The 15,164-nt window shown below is 44.6% G+C and overlaps 1 protein-coding gene across 3 annotated transcripts in view; it reads right to left on the bottom strand.

Moving 5' to 3' along the window:
• Positions 1 to 15,164, bottom strand: part of LMX1B (LIM homeobox transcription factor 1 beta) — a 141,600-nt gene that overhangs the window by 40,245 nt on the left and 86,191 nt on the right. For 2 of the 3 annotated variants that reach the window (XR_014493917.1, XR_014493918.1), the window contains exons 8-11: positions 13,853 to 13,920; positions 13,162 to 13,209; positions 12,015 to 12,052; positions 9,382 to 10,651 (exon numbers count right to left, since the gene is read on the bottom strand). The gene's annotated coding sequence lies outside the window, so the exon portion shown is untranslated. Of the gene's footprint in view, positions 1 to 9,381; positions 10,652 to 12,014; positions 13,210 to 13,852; positions 13,921 to 15,164 lie in introns of those variants that run through there. The other variant, XR_014493916.1, reaches the window with a different exon arrangement.

Raw genomic sequence — 15,164 nt, 5'->3', positions numbered from 1 at the left:
CTGTTGTGCTGGCTGCTGCTGCTCACGCTTCCGTGTTCCTGGTCTCCTTCAGCAATTTTCCCAGTGACAAAGGGACCCTTTGAGGCCAATTCCATCTCCCTTCCGCCCAGAAGGGTTCGAACAAATGCCCTCCCGGCCTGTGGAAATTTAAGACGAAAGAAAAATAGTTTTGCCATAGGAGTGAAAATTTGTCTCAGGGGTTGGAGGTCCTGGTGACCTCGCTTATGTACCACCTAGGAGAAAGTTTTCCTGGGGCCTATTAAAGCAAACATTCGAGTTGCCGATCCAGGTCCGGCACCGTCTGGGACGCTTTCTATTTCTCTCCACGTGGTCTCCATTTGAGGCATGGGCCCTGCTCTCTTCACTCCAGAAATGAAGACAAGCCTAGAAAGATTATTTTTTAAAAAACACAGCTTCCAGGACTAAAGCCTTCGGGATACCACCCGGGCTTCCACCTGCCGTTTCTAAGTGCCGTTTTAGATTCAGCTCTCGTCTTTGCTCCAGAAGGGCTAAGTCGATTAGCACTGATGATGTGACAGTTTGATAACGAAATGTCTGCAATTAAAACATCCTCGGCCTTTTTTTTTTTTAAAGCCATTTGTCAGTTATCTCAGCATTTTTCTGGAAAGCGAACAATTCAGCAAACAAGCTACCGGAAGATCTGTTCTGGCTTCAGAAGGGCCTTTGCACGCCAACCATTTAATACAACGATACTCCTGGAGACAAACGTACTCTTCGGAGTAACAGCTGACGAGCATTTTTGGGACCTCCCCTAACACAACTTCATCTTTTTACCACCTCTCTGTGTCGATGTTTATTCTGTCATTTCTCCAAAACGTGCCCCGGATGTGCCAATTTCTGCCAGGCAGCCCAGCCAGATGGATCTGCCTGGGCATCTCCCATTGTCTTCACCAAGTAAGGGAAACAGCATCCAGTCAAGAAAAGAAAGCATCGTCAGACGTGTTTCTTTTTTGGTCTCAGTGACAAAAGCCTTGTCTGTAATTACAGAACCGCAAGGCTCAAATCTTCCCTGGGGTGTGGAGTGGGATGCCATGTCACCCGGGATGAGTGGGTTGGCAAAGACGCTTTTTTAAAACACTCTCCGTGCTCTTGGGAATCTCGGGACGTCTGCAGCGAGTCAATCAAGGATGATTAAATGGAGAGTCACAAAACCAGAAGATGTAGTGATAAGAAAGAAAGAGAGAGAGAGAGAGAGAGAGAGAAGTGTGCACATGCCGAAGGAGCTGAAATGCTTAGTGTTGTGGAAAAGCCCGTTTGACTAGAGCTTTTTGAGTATAATCAGCAGTCCATGTTTACAAGAACATGCCAGCTTTATGCCTTAGGAACTTTTCAGCTTTGGGCCAAAATGGCTCTTGAGGTGTGGCCTTCTCAAGAAGTCAGATCTCAGCAAAAGAGGTCAGTAAGTAATCTTGTGCTACGGACCTCCCTGATGCCCCATTAATTCAGGTCATTTGACAGCACCTACACATTTTATTGAACTGGTTTGAACTAGAATTGAGCATGTCTAGCCTAAGCTCTAGGGGGTGACATCATAGCCACCTTCCAATATTTGAGGGGCTGCCACAAAGAAGAGCGGGTGTGTGTCAACGTATTCTGGAAAGCCCCTGAAGGCAGGACAAGGAGCAACGGATGGAAACTAATCAAGAAGAGAAGCAACTTGGAACTAAGGAGAAATTTCCTGTCAGTGAGAACAATTAACCAGTGGAATGGCTTGCCTTCAGAAGTTCTGGATGCTCCATCAATGGGGGTTTTCAAGAAAAGATTGGACAACAATCTGACTGGGATGATATAAGTCTCCCTGAGCAGGGGGTTTGACTAGAAGACCTCCAGGGTCCCTTACAGCCTTAGGATTCTAGGTTTTATAAATGGAAATGTTGGGAGGGAATAATCCTGCGGACAGAGAGGACGGGCGGGGTTGTTGCAAGCTGTTCCAATTTGGGTTGAATTTTCCCTTTGTTGCTCTTCTCTAGATCTCTCTGAGCATGTCTGGGTAGGAAAGGCAGATGCTCACTGCGATCAATCGATAAGCGACTGGCGTGGGCTCTCCCTGCTTCAGAGCAACTCCATCTGGGCAACTGCATCATTCCTGCCGGCATCTGCAAACATCTGCAAGACTCCCCTTGTGAAGGACACAGTGGGCTTGGCTTTTCAACTGCCATCCGGCCTCTTCTTCTTCCCGATCCAAGCGTTCAAGTTTGTGCTGGGTGCTTCGCTCCCCTCCCTTCCTCAATGTACATAGTGCAAATCCTCTTTCTGAGCTTTATGAAGTTATTGCTGACAGATGAGGATTAAGGAGAAACTTCCCTCCTGGGTGTATTTATTTGTCATTATCCCTGTAATTGTCAATTACAGGGTTTTTAAAAAAACCGCCTTCGCTGATCCAGGTGTGGGGCTGCAGGTGCTCGATGCTCTGGACCAGTTGGAAGAGGCAGAATCTTTTCGGAGGAAGCTTGATCCGGAAAGGAAAGGAGAAGGCAGTTCATTTCCTGAAGTTCCGATTTCTAATTTCTGTCTTCACTCGGCTTCTCCCACTTCTCCTTACTACAATGAGCAAGAGATGCACCCGAGGCCTACTCTTTCCTTGCTTTTGCAGCAAAATGTTCCCCCCAAAATAAGACCCAACCGGAAAAATGAAGCCCTAGCACAATTGTTTCAGGATGCAACATAAATCCATTCCACTTGTCGAGCACTCGAGTTTGGATAAAACTATTGTGGGGATGCTGCAGCAACAAATGCAAATGTGAGGACTGCACAGAAGCCCCTTTTGTCAGTGCTGTTGTAAATCTGAATGGTCACAAAACAAATCACTCTAAGTCAAGGACTGTCTGTATTGTAAAGAAACGTGCCATAGGCGGCTTGCAAAACTGGCGTGTTTCTGCCACATTCCCATTGCAAGTCAGTCGGCATCAGAATGGATTTGGTTTCTTGGAACGCACTTGAGAAAACGCACAAAGAAGCAGATTTGCAGTATATGGGTCTTTAGATCTCCCCCCCCCCACCCCCAGAACACTGCATCAGGAAATACACCATACTGCTGGAGGAATAGTAGAAAATTCTCAAGCAGATGTTATGATTGATTTGCTTGCTTGCTTCTCTTTACCAAAAGGAGGTTGACAGTTTCAAAACAGTGGCTTGGTAGCCAGCAAGCTTCCCTTAAGAAGAGATGTCAAACAAAAAATGGAAACAGGCCCAAATCATTAAACAAGTTTTCAGGATCTGACAAGCCAGCTCTAGAAAACCCCAAAGTGTCAACATTTCGAACGCCAATCCCCAGATTCAGACTCACCACGGCACTAGCTGTCACAAGGAGTGTTTACACCACCGTTTCCACTGGCTAAGATCATGCACATTCTCAGAATATTTTCCCTCAAATGCTGCTTGCAAGTCGCTACCAGCCAACTTACCAGCTTTATAAGGGAGGCTTTCAAGATGGCACTACGTCAAATGGTTAATAAGAGTAATCAGCACCCTGGACAGGTCAGGGGGAAAAAAAGGGAAGGGCTTCTGTCAAGGGTCATTGAGTTTGAGAACTCTTCAGTCTCCAACTGGACAATGGAGCTCTTTAAGAGGATACCCATCTTGGCAAGTAATTAGGACTCCATCGCTTCTTCATATCAGTCAGGAAACCCATCGTTTCTGAGAAATGGCCCTCAGTATAATTCAGCTTGCAGTACGCAATTGCCATACTGTATCTTATGAAATAACCGTATGATCTAGAAGAAAGTTGAATAAATTAGTTGACTTTATTCACGGTGGGTTTCTCTGGAGAACGAGGCGCTAATTGCCCTCTGCTAGAGATAATCAAACTCCAATAAAGGAGAATATTTGTAGCTCAGGGTTGAAAGGAAGGGTCCTTGGTGCTCTCTGAGCTTGGTGATTTTCTTGCAGATGTTCGTTATCCAAGTTGGCCACATCATCAGTGCTAGAAACAAGCAGAGTTTGTGGAGAGGAGGAGGCCTGTGGGATCCTTGGTGGTTTCCTTGCAGACGTTTCAAGACCCAAACTAGGTAAAATCATCAGTGCTACCGCTGTCACCTCTTTCCATGGAATTACCTCTCCTAGCATTCATGTCTTGTGCAAGCCGGTTAATGTGTGTTATGGATTGCTCCTCAGCATTCCAGCAGCTGATTTTCCCAAAACATGCATGCCTGCTGATCCTCACTGGAGATGTTCCAAAGATCCTTACCGAGATAGCTATTGCATGCCAACTCTTTCTCACATGTCGGCTTCCCAACTCGGGTGCCAAAACTCATTCAAACCTGCTACGTATATCGTTGTCTTCTTTTAGATGGGTGGTCCGTTTGAGCATATTTTGGTATCTTAGCGCCTAACTCAGCCAATGAAACAGCAGACAGAGGAGAGGTGCCAGAAGATTTGAGAAACATGGAGGGAGGAATGAGGGCCTCCACGAGATGTTTCCGAGAAACACTTTGAAAGCCTCACAAGAACTGGGTGTGGAGGATCTGCCCGGAACAGCTTGGCTTCTGCAGGCGGTTGCCAAATGTTGCATTTCGCAGAGCGACAAAAGTATGTTTTCTGGAGGAAGGGATACGCACCACAGCTTTGGACTCTTTATTGAGGTCCCTTCCTCCCTCGCCCAATTCAAAGGCTATCTGTGATGGAGATTTGCAGCAGAAAAAAAATCACTACTTTTAAGGGTCAAATCATTCTTTGGAAAAGCAAAGCGGGAGCTTTCTTTTAATGGGCATCTTCTAAAGGAAATGCTGCATTTGGTTTCATGGAGGAAGGTTGGAAGAAATTATGCTCGCTTTCTATACGCATGTAAGGAGGGTACTGAAACTAGACACATCCAGCAGGATCAACCCTTGGCATGCCTTTGTCTTTCGGGTGAGCAACGTCTGAAGAGAATGTATCGTCTATGATTTGAAACTGGGTTAAGAATGGGGGCTGGGCCTCCCCCAAGAAAGCAACCTGGATCCCTACAGGATGAATTCAGGGCAGAATGTGAAAATTACAGGACGGCTGCCCAAGGTTTCTTAGATCAGATGGTCTCAAGGATGGGAAGTTAGAACAGGTGAGAGCCAACAGGAATCCACCCTTTCTGTAATTAGTCAAAGAGTAGCAATTAGTCTTTGCACCCAATTATAGGGTTTTCATCTTAGTTGCCTTTTCAAGGAGGGGGGGAGGGGAAGACACCTTGCCAATCTAATTGTCCCTGGTAATTGAGCAAAATAATTCCTAAACAAAGGGATGAAAATTAAGAGGTGGGTTGTCAGGAACGGTAGCAACCTCTCCAGTATAAGAAAATCGGTCGAAACGTATCATTTTCCACTGCTTTGCTTTGGAATACCTAGTACTCTTTGGTGTGATGGGATGGCAATTCCCAGAATCCCTTTGGCTACCCGGGCAGGAAATGCTAGGTGTTCTGGTCCCGGTAGATTAGAATGAAGAACACCAGATTAGAAGCTGGGTTTTAGAAGTTGGAGAAAATGGAAGGGCCTCATTTAGGAAGAGAAGACTCATCCACTTGAAGCATTCAGCTCCATGGGTCTACTTTCCAATGCGGAATGTGTCCCGTTGGCAGCGGAGAAATTGGGGCTGGGCTACTGGTGAAGTTATGAAGGAGAGGATGAAGTTATTTTCAGCCCAGGGGACAAACTACTATCCAGCATTGCTGTAAGGATAAAATGAGGGGAAACCTTTACTCAACATCCATGTTTAAACGAGATCTTTAAATCCTCCCCATTAGTCAAGGAGGCACCCATTTAAAAAGAATACTTGTGACCCGGGATTGATCTGTGGGGTCCTTCCTGCTCTCTTGAGTTGGGTGGAAGGAGATGGTGGGGTTTTCAGGGGGAGGAAGAGGAGGAGAACTGTGGGGTCTTTCGTGCTCTCTGAACTTGGCTTTCTTGCAGACATTTCATCACCAAACTAGGTAACATCCTCAGTGCTAGAAGGGAGTGGGATTTGCAGGGAAGAGGAGGAGGAGGATGACTGTGGATTTCCTGATGCTCTACAAGCCTAGTTGTTTTCTTTTGTGGAAAGGTTACAGTGTTTTGTGTACTTTGGCATACAGTCATGCAGCCACATGACCACAGAAACATCTTTGGACAATGCTGGCTCCCTCGGCTAGGAAACGGAGATGAGTAACGGCCTTAGAATCTGACACGACTGGACAGGGGAGACTTTTACCTTAACATTTTACTATGGAAGCCAGCCAGAATATTTTGGCTTGGGCAAGGTGGAAATCCCGCACTATAAAACCAACCAATAAATAAAATGACGATTCCCGTGCGAGAAACCCAGACTTCGCACTTCAGCCATCAGCCACCTTCGGAGATCTTCGCCTCCCCCGTCTTTTCCATTATGATTAGGTCGGTCGCTATGATTACAGTGTCATATCTTGATTTAAGCCGGGAGGGGTCCGCAGGCACAGTGTCGGTGGGTGTGTCCGGTTCCCTGCTGTGGTTCAATTTAGAACAAGGGGAAATGACTCAAGGCGCGCGGCCTGCCAAGGCCTTGATCGCTGCCTCTGCAGATAGAGATCGCTCAGGGCAGGTGAGAAGAAAAATGTGCACATGTGGCATGTCTCAAAAAGGCTAATCAGATCAGCGGTAACTCATTTCGGGGGTGACAAGCTGGATAGTTCCTTCTGCGAAAGAAACCCAGCTAATTGAGCTCGCTGGTGGTACAAGGTAGACATGTGTACCAAGGCAACCAGATCTTGGCTTCTCCTGTGTGTGTGTGTGTGTGTGTGTGTGTGTGTGTGTGTGTGTGTGTGAATAATCATTATCCGACATGTTCAGGCGCATCTTTTGCAGGAATGGAAGGGGGGGGGGAGGAAGACGGTGCAGAGGGTGGATGCGAAAAGAGAATGCTTTTGATGCTTGCACTCCTGGTAGTAATTACCCAGAGCTGGGAATCTCTTGCTATGGAAAACAACTCGCTTGGACAACACCGTAGCCCAGGTGTTCCTCTGCCCCGGAGCAGGATGAAAACCAGGTCAGGGGCTGGTGCACCGGTGGGAGCATGTAGCAACAGTGTGCTGCAGCTGCTGGCAGATTTCTCATCCTGGCAAGGCTGCCCGCACGGAGGGGTGGAAATGGAATTCTTTTCATGCCACAGGAAATGTGCGCCTGGCGCAAGCAGCTTCTCATATATATTTTTTAGCATGCTACTAGTTCTTATTGACTTTGATTGAACAATTTATTGCTAGGGAGAGGAGAATTTCCAATAAATGAGTGGAGCATGCAGTCCTATCTTACAGCAGACACACACACTCCCTCGATTTTTCTTTTTGCCCCTTTGTTCTGGACCCAAGACAACTTTTCTGAGCAAATGCCAAAGATTTCACTCAGTTCCCCCTACGATAAAAGGAGGTCACTTGGCAAATGTTTTTGAGAGCCCTGCCTCCATGTCTTCAGACAACGCTAGAGAAAGCAAAACAATGGTGAAATGCACATCAAAGAAAACAAAAGGGAAGTTCCCAGTTTGGTAGGGAAAGAGCCACAGCACAGGCTACTGCAGTGGCTCTCTTCCGTAGGGCCAACCAGTGGCTACTAAGCAGGGAGGAAGGGCAACCAGCAGATGACTTCATGGATACTTCTTGGCATCAAGGTGTTGCCGCTGTCTTCTTCCAGGGTGCTTTTTTCAAAATTTCCCAAGCCAGCCCACAGTGGGGAATTTCCTGATCTGCTTTCGTCAAACGTCAACCCTTATCTTTGTCAACAACAGCTGATGTCATCTGTTGTAGACTTAAAGGTCTGGCTTGAGCTCGGCATGTGGACACCTTATGGACACCTTCATGCCATTTGGAAGAAACTGTTGGAGGAAGGAGCATCATATTGACCTCTGTTGGTCTTGGAGGGAACAGTATTTTTGGAAACCTCCAATGATGGAGCACCCATAACTTCTGGAGGCAAGCCATTCCACTGATGAATTGTTCTCGTTGCCAGAAACCAAAGAGAGGCCAAACAGGGAGAAAATGTCCTCAGAATTTAGATTTATGCCCTAAAACTGATCAAGTCATCTGAATGATTAAACTGCCTATTGTCCTCACTGACAATCTGATTTGTAGCTGCTCCGAGATGTGTGTTTGTTTGTGTGTAGGATGAAGGAACAACGCTCTGGGTGCTTTCAGGAATTTTTTTTTCCCCTGATTGCCATTGCGTTTTTTTTGTTTTTACTTCTGCATTTTATGTTCATTTGCCTTCTGTTTAGTACAGCTGTAAGGTGTAAATCAGTCTTGATTTGCAACTTGGTGACACTAGAAACAGGAGGCAGGAGAGAAGAACATGAAATAAGGCGCAAGACACTGCCGATTACTCATCCTCAGGCTTGGTTTCATGCCTTGGCGGTCAAGGTGATGAGTTCTTGTGTCTCAATCGTTACTGGTGTCTCCCGACTTGAGCAAAATCCACCTGACTTGTTGTTATGCTTAGGAAAGCTATTCCCAGCTGGGAAATTAACCACCTCGGCGCCCGAGAAAAAGATTTTTTATCCCTACCTCTTCTTACAGAATAACCAATCTTCTAGTCCAACCCTCTGCTCAAGCAGGAGACCTCATATCATCCTGGACAAATGGCTGTCCAGTCTCTTCTTGAAAACAAGAAGTGACGGAGCAGCCACAAGAGGAAAAAGCACTACTTAGAACATAGGATCACGGGTGGGAAGGGACCTTCGAGGTCATCTAGTCCTGGAGACTATAGAGGATGACACCAAGGTGACCATGGCAGATCTGAAGGAGGCACTGTGAGACAGAGGGTCTTGGACGGTGCTGATTCACAGACTGACCGAGCATCAGACATGACTCAATGGTTGAGACAACCTCTGTAGAATAAGGCAAAGCTTGGCTTGATGACCTCACTATTAATTGTAATACTCTATTCTGCCTTGTTCTGTTTTTAATGTTCATTGTGCTCTGTGACTGTGATAAAGGATGGGTGGATGGGCGGATGGATGGACAGGTGGATGGATGGGTGGATGGACTGAAGGCATCTTTATCCTAAATCCTTGGGGAGAATCTGGGAATCAAATTGCCAAATCCAGCCAAAACTATCAGTTAGACTCTGTGTTAATAATGAACACCACAGGCCAGCGGTTATGAAATGTTATGCTTTAAATCTTGAGTTAAGTCTTGGGGGTCCAAGATATTTAAAGGGGGTCCGTGGGGAAGAAAAGGTTGAAAACCACTATCATAGGCATTGACAAATTCACCATTGGTCAATGGCAAAAGGCAGCTTTACCTGGAAGAGCTTATGTTCCGAGGCAATATCACCATCAAACATCCACGTCTGCCTATCCTTAGGAAAGACTTGATAGGGTGACAAAAATGGCCCAATCCAGTCTAAACCTCTGGCTGACTGTGTGATGATCAATAACAACAACATCCCATTTCATTTACAGGTTGCTTTTATTTACAAATATACTGAAGTATAACCTTCCACTCATTCAGGCCCGTGCGTGCGCGCGCGCACCCACACCCACACACTCCCACGTAGGAAAAAGAAGCAAAAAACCTGAAGTTTGAGAATCACATCGCTTGAGCCGTCCGTGGACGGCAGGGGGAGAAGAAATCAAAACGGATCAAGCCGTAAGCTGTGACCACGTGGACATGAAAGAACGAAGCCCCCCACAACACACTAATAAATAATTTAAGAAATGGCAAGTCATTAAATTAAAAGGCAGAAACGAGGCTAGGGGCCGATGGCAAAACCCAACGAATCAAAAAAAAAAAAAAACAACTCAGGGAGCATTGGGGTGAAAAAGGATATGAAGAATTATCTTTATCATCATCATCATCATGACCATCATCGTTATTTTACAAGTTAAACAAACCGGAACAGCTACAAAATACTACATTTTTGCTAACATAAATACAGAATATATAAATATACAGAGAATACAGCCGGGATTTGTGAAACAGAAACAGGGCAACGGAAGGCAGAGAAGTGAATCGGGGAGGGGGAAAAGAAATTTAAAAAATGGAGAAGAGAATGAAGGCATCTTTTGAAGTTAACCGCTCAGACAGAAACCCAACGGGAGAATTCACCAAGGATGAGATCTGACAGGGCTGATCAGCAAACGTTTTGTTTTCCCATTTGCAGGTTAAAATGGGGGGGGGGGAGAAAGGGCACCTGAAATTGAAAAGCTGGAGAGGACCTATCCTGCTGGCAAACTGGTGGAAGAGTCAAGGAAAATGGATGAGAATTACCAAATTTGGTCAGGACCAAAAGCTTCCCTGCCTGAGCTCTTGAGCTGTCTAACTTCTGTAAAGTCGGCCACATGAACGCTTATTGAAGATATTCTGAGCCAAGGAATCCTTAAAGTTCTAGAACTTGCATAAAGTTCGTGAGATGTTTCTTTGATGGCATTCTTCCCCCCCCCCCCCAAGCTTGGAGAAAAGTGGCAAAGCTAACTTTCCATTCCACGTTCCTTGCTAAGAATACGTTTGTTGACACAGACATAAATCAGAAAGGCATTTCCATTTTTTTTTTGGCATTAAGAGGCAGGCTGCCCCATCGGAGGAAAGTACCACTGTCTCCAGCAAACACTGTGTACTCCATTGCCACTTGATAGATCGATTAGAGCTTAATATTGACCATAGATCGATTCATACATTGTGAATACTTGGGAAGATGGGGGGAGGACTGATGGAAATCTCCAATTTCTGAAAATATAAGAACCAGACCGTAAGACTTGGCTTACAATGCTTACAATACTTGGCTTTTTCAGCATGGTTTCTGAACACCCTAATGAGCCATCATCCAACACGGTTCATATGCCCTGGAACACAGCATTATTAACTTTTTTGTTATGAATTGCTTCTCATTCTTGATTCAAAAATGCACTTTATTGATAGGATCCTTTCCTCTTGGTTTACAAATGCAAGGAGTTCCAGTCATCCCGGTGTAGAAATAGAGAGAAACATCCTTGCACGGAGAACTGGCTCTTCCCACCAAGCTATAGAAATGTTAATAGGGCAACTTTTTTTTTAAACTATGACATAGTTCCATTTTAATATGCAGCAATTTTGTGCTGGTTTAATTCTTGCGCCTTCCCTGAAAGAGTCCCGGGAAATATGATTAAATAAAGGTACTGAATCCTGAACTTGTTTCCAGCATTCCTTTAGAAGAACGCAACCTTAGGCATAGATGTCAATAGTGAAAGAAGAGAATATCTGTAGCTCAGGGTTGAATTGTGGGGTCCTTGGTGCTCCCTGAGCTTGGATGTTTTCTTGCAGATGTTTCATGAGCCAACTAGGTAACATCAGTGCTAGAAGGGAGTGGAGTTTGTGGAGAGGAGGAGGAAGAGGGGAGGAGAATGGCGGTAGTGTCCTTAGATCTCTCTGAGCTTGGATGTTTTCTTGCAGATGTTTCATGACCCAACTTGGTAACATCACCAATGCACTGATGCACTCTTGATGTTACCTAGTTTGGTCATGAAACGTCTGCAAGAAAACCACCAAGCTCAGAGAGCACCAAGGTCCCCATAGATCTCAATAGTCAATGAGAATATCTAAGTGGTAAAACATTACATCAATAGCATTACTGAACAGATTGACTATGTGTTTGGAAGTAGCAAAATTCCTCATTCTCTTAACATCCCCTTTGAAATAAGTGATTTACATTCATTTTGGAAGAATTTCTGAGGACAATTCCTTCCTTCCACCCCCTTTACTAACTGCACTATAGACGTGGCAGCCTGGCCAATCATATATATATATATATATATATATATATATATATATATATATATATATATATATATATATATATATATATATATATATATATAATATTCTACTGTAAATTACCCATTTCAGCCTGTTCTTTGCTTACTGGACCAAACATGATTAAAAGACTGGAAGGCAGTGTGTGTCGACAGAGACAAGCCATGCAAAGGGACAAATAATCTGCTTATAATGGCCATCTGATGTCCCACACAGGCTGCCATTCCACGGGCTTCAACCCAACTTGTCAAAGAAGGTTTTATCCATCTTATCCACCTAAGACATCAGCAGACATTCCTACCTGTTTTTGCTTTCTTGTCTGCTTGAGTGGCATCTCTCCTGAGAATGCAAGAGTAAGCCTGAAGTCAAGAGAAGGTCAAGAGCTTTCAGCCCTTTGACCCTGGAGTCCCAGGTTAAAACCATACAACCAGCAGATTCCTGAGAGCAATCATCCATGCCACACATTAGAGTGACATTGATTTCTGCCAGGATACCAGGGGGAAGGAGAAGCAAGTTTGAATAGCTTGGCTGGGCCTTTCAATCTGGGCTCACTCTCAGCGGAATGGGACAAATCGCCGTAGCCAGCTCACCATGGCCAGCTTACCACTGCCAACTTGCTGTGGGACAACTGCACAATTCAATTCAATTATTTAAAACAAATGAACAATTGTTTCTTTTGTGTGTGTGTCATTCATGTTTCGTTGTCTCCCTCCTTTTATTGTTCTTTCTTTAACGATTCTATGCCACCATTTTTTTTGTATTAGTGTGTAGCTCCTGTCCTGCAGCGAGTTGCGCATGGCGTGTTGGCCACGATGAGTTGGCCGTGGCAGCCTTTACTGGTGTTGGAGGGGAAAGATTACAATTCAATTACATCACAATTTGGAGGACAACTATCTCTATGGAAAAGGCAGAAGGTCTTTCCTAAGTTCTCCGTGTCGTCCTATTCGCAGAGGACAGAAGATGGAACTTTGAACTTCTGCCTTCTCAACAGAACTTTCAGTTGGGGATGAGACAAGGCAAACGGCATCCTTGGGTGAGTTTGAAGAATTAATAATCAGGGTTAATTATTAAAAGGGGTCTCTTTCTGCAGTTCCACTGGGAAGTTGCAGACCTGTTCTTCTGAACCATGTCCTCCTTTGGTGGCCTGTGGAAATTGGTTTCCAGATCCACTTGATAAGCCCTCCTGGGATTCTGCTTTCAGATTCAGAAGACATCCTTGCATATGGGGGAAAGCAGAACGTAAGACCTGCTTCTCTTCAGATATTCATGCCATAAAGGAAGTGAACAAACAGGGTGTTCACACGTGGTTCAAATGCAGAACCGCTCAACTGCCAGAGGACTTGGTTTCAGAAGACATCGTATTTTAATTTCTTTTGTCAAAGAGGGTCTTGCTTTGGGCATTTATTCTTTATTTTTATTTTTATTTTAAAAAACAGCCAATCTCTTACCTGAAGTCATTTAAGAAGGCAGTTGATGTAGGCAGCCATTTCAAGACACTGGAAAAGATGTACATTTTCACACATTGTTAACTTCCAGAATGTATTAATACGATTGTGGGGGGAAAGACTAACTTAGATGCTTATAAGGAGAATCGCTTGTGGATGGTAGCCTTATCCTGGATCCCATTGGATCTGGCAGGAGATAATAAGGAGAAGGTACCATCTGTCAGATCTAATATCAGTTGGAATCCAATAGGGACAACTGAGTTGGCGGGGTTTTGTTTTTTTTTGGCTTGGCCCTTAAATTATGAGAAATAAATATTGAAAAGACCTAAAGGAACTTAGTTAATCTTCAACAGCTGATCAAAATTGGGACAGGAACTTCCCTTGGTAAGTGAGGTGGTTGATAAGTGAGTCAAGCCCAATTTTACGCTCTTTTTTTGTCGTGGCCTTTAAGCAAATCGCACCATTGCTAAGCTAATCTGGCTTCCACCACTGACTTCGCTTTTTGAAAGTTGCCAATGGCCTGAGCCCAGGAGACTGCAACCTCGTAAGTACATGCCAGTCGCCATGTGCCCACATTTTGGTCACGTAACTGTGGGGAATGCTGGAAAAGTCATAAGTGCAATGGCTAGTTGCAAGCCGTTTTTCCCAGCAGCGTTATAACTTTAAACCATCATTAAACGAAGTCAAGAACTACCTGTAAATCTTATTCCTCGAATTCTTCCGCTTTCAAAAACTTGAGGCTACCATCAATCTAAAATGACCCTAAAAGAAGAGACAGACAGTGAGAGGATAATGGCTTGTATAGCCTTTCTCTAGCTTGCGGACTGAACTTGCCAACAAATACTCAAAATAAGTCTGTAAGTCAGCTTCTCCCAGGCTAGAAGTGCTTGAGACCTCAGGGTCTTGATTCCCAACCTTCTCAGCAATGGCTATGTTGGCTACGGAATTGCAGCAACTAAACTCTGTTTTCTCCCTAATTCAGCCTTTCTCGGATCTGGATACCATTAAGGTGTGTGGAATTCAACACTCAGCAATGGCTATCCCAGGGGTAGGCAACCTCGGCTCTTTTATGACTCATGGACTTCAACTCCCAGAATTCCTGAGTCAGCTATGCTGGCTCAGGAATTTTGGAAGTTGAAGTCCATGAGTCATAAAAGAGCCGAGGTTGCCTACCCCTGGGCTATCCGAATTGGAGGATCCTAGGAATTTAAAATCCACACATCTTGACAGACTCCAAAATTGACAAAGGTTGATCACTCAAGGTGAAGCTAAACTCTACTTTGCCAACTTGTTTTATGAACATTAAAACACACACACACACACACACACACACACACATTCTATCACAATTCTGCAGAACCTGGGGTCCATCTAGTCTATCCCCAAGGGAGCTGAGCAGATAGTTCTAGAAATCCATAAGCAAGCCATGAGGTCAAGAGTAGTCTCCAGTTTATGTTTCCCAACAATAGCTAATAAAAGATATAATAAAATCAAGCATGGAATTTGAGGTCAGTCACACCTGGTGGGAGCTTGGACTAAGCTACCTGAGGTTGCTGGGATACATAGACCAAAACATCTGGAACTCAAGTTTGGGGAACAAAGGACAATGCAGTGATGGAAAAATGGTGGACCCAGAATAGTCTGGAAGATCCCAAAGACTTGATGATGGCCTTCTGCTTAAGCTTTCACCCACTCCAATTTTAATGTGGCAGAAGTGAAATGCAAAATATGTGGGAAGCCATGATATTTAATCCACTAACTTGTTTCTTAAAAAAATAAAATTTAAATAAAATCAAACCACAGCCCCAGATCCATCCCCTTTTTGGAGCAGGACCCCCAGAAACTTCGTAAAAGGCTCCATGTTAGCTTACCATGTGATCTAACTAGTCACAAAATGTGGAATTTCCTGGACTTTCTTAGTGGCAAGCACCATAAAACATGTTTCGCATCTTCACATCTGCAAAAGGCTTAATTTCTACTAGCAACTGGTCCACGTGCATTGGGAA

The sequence above is a fragment of the Vipera ursinii genome (genome assembly GCF_947247035.1).
Source record: "Vipera ursinii genome assembly, chromosome: 16".
Classification (NCBI taxonomy): domain Eukaryota; kingdom Metazoa; phylum Chordata; class Lepidosauria; order Squamata; family Viperidae; genus Vipera; species Vipera ursinii.
This window is presented reverse-complemented; position numbering and strand designations above follow the sequence as displayed.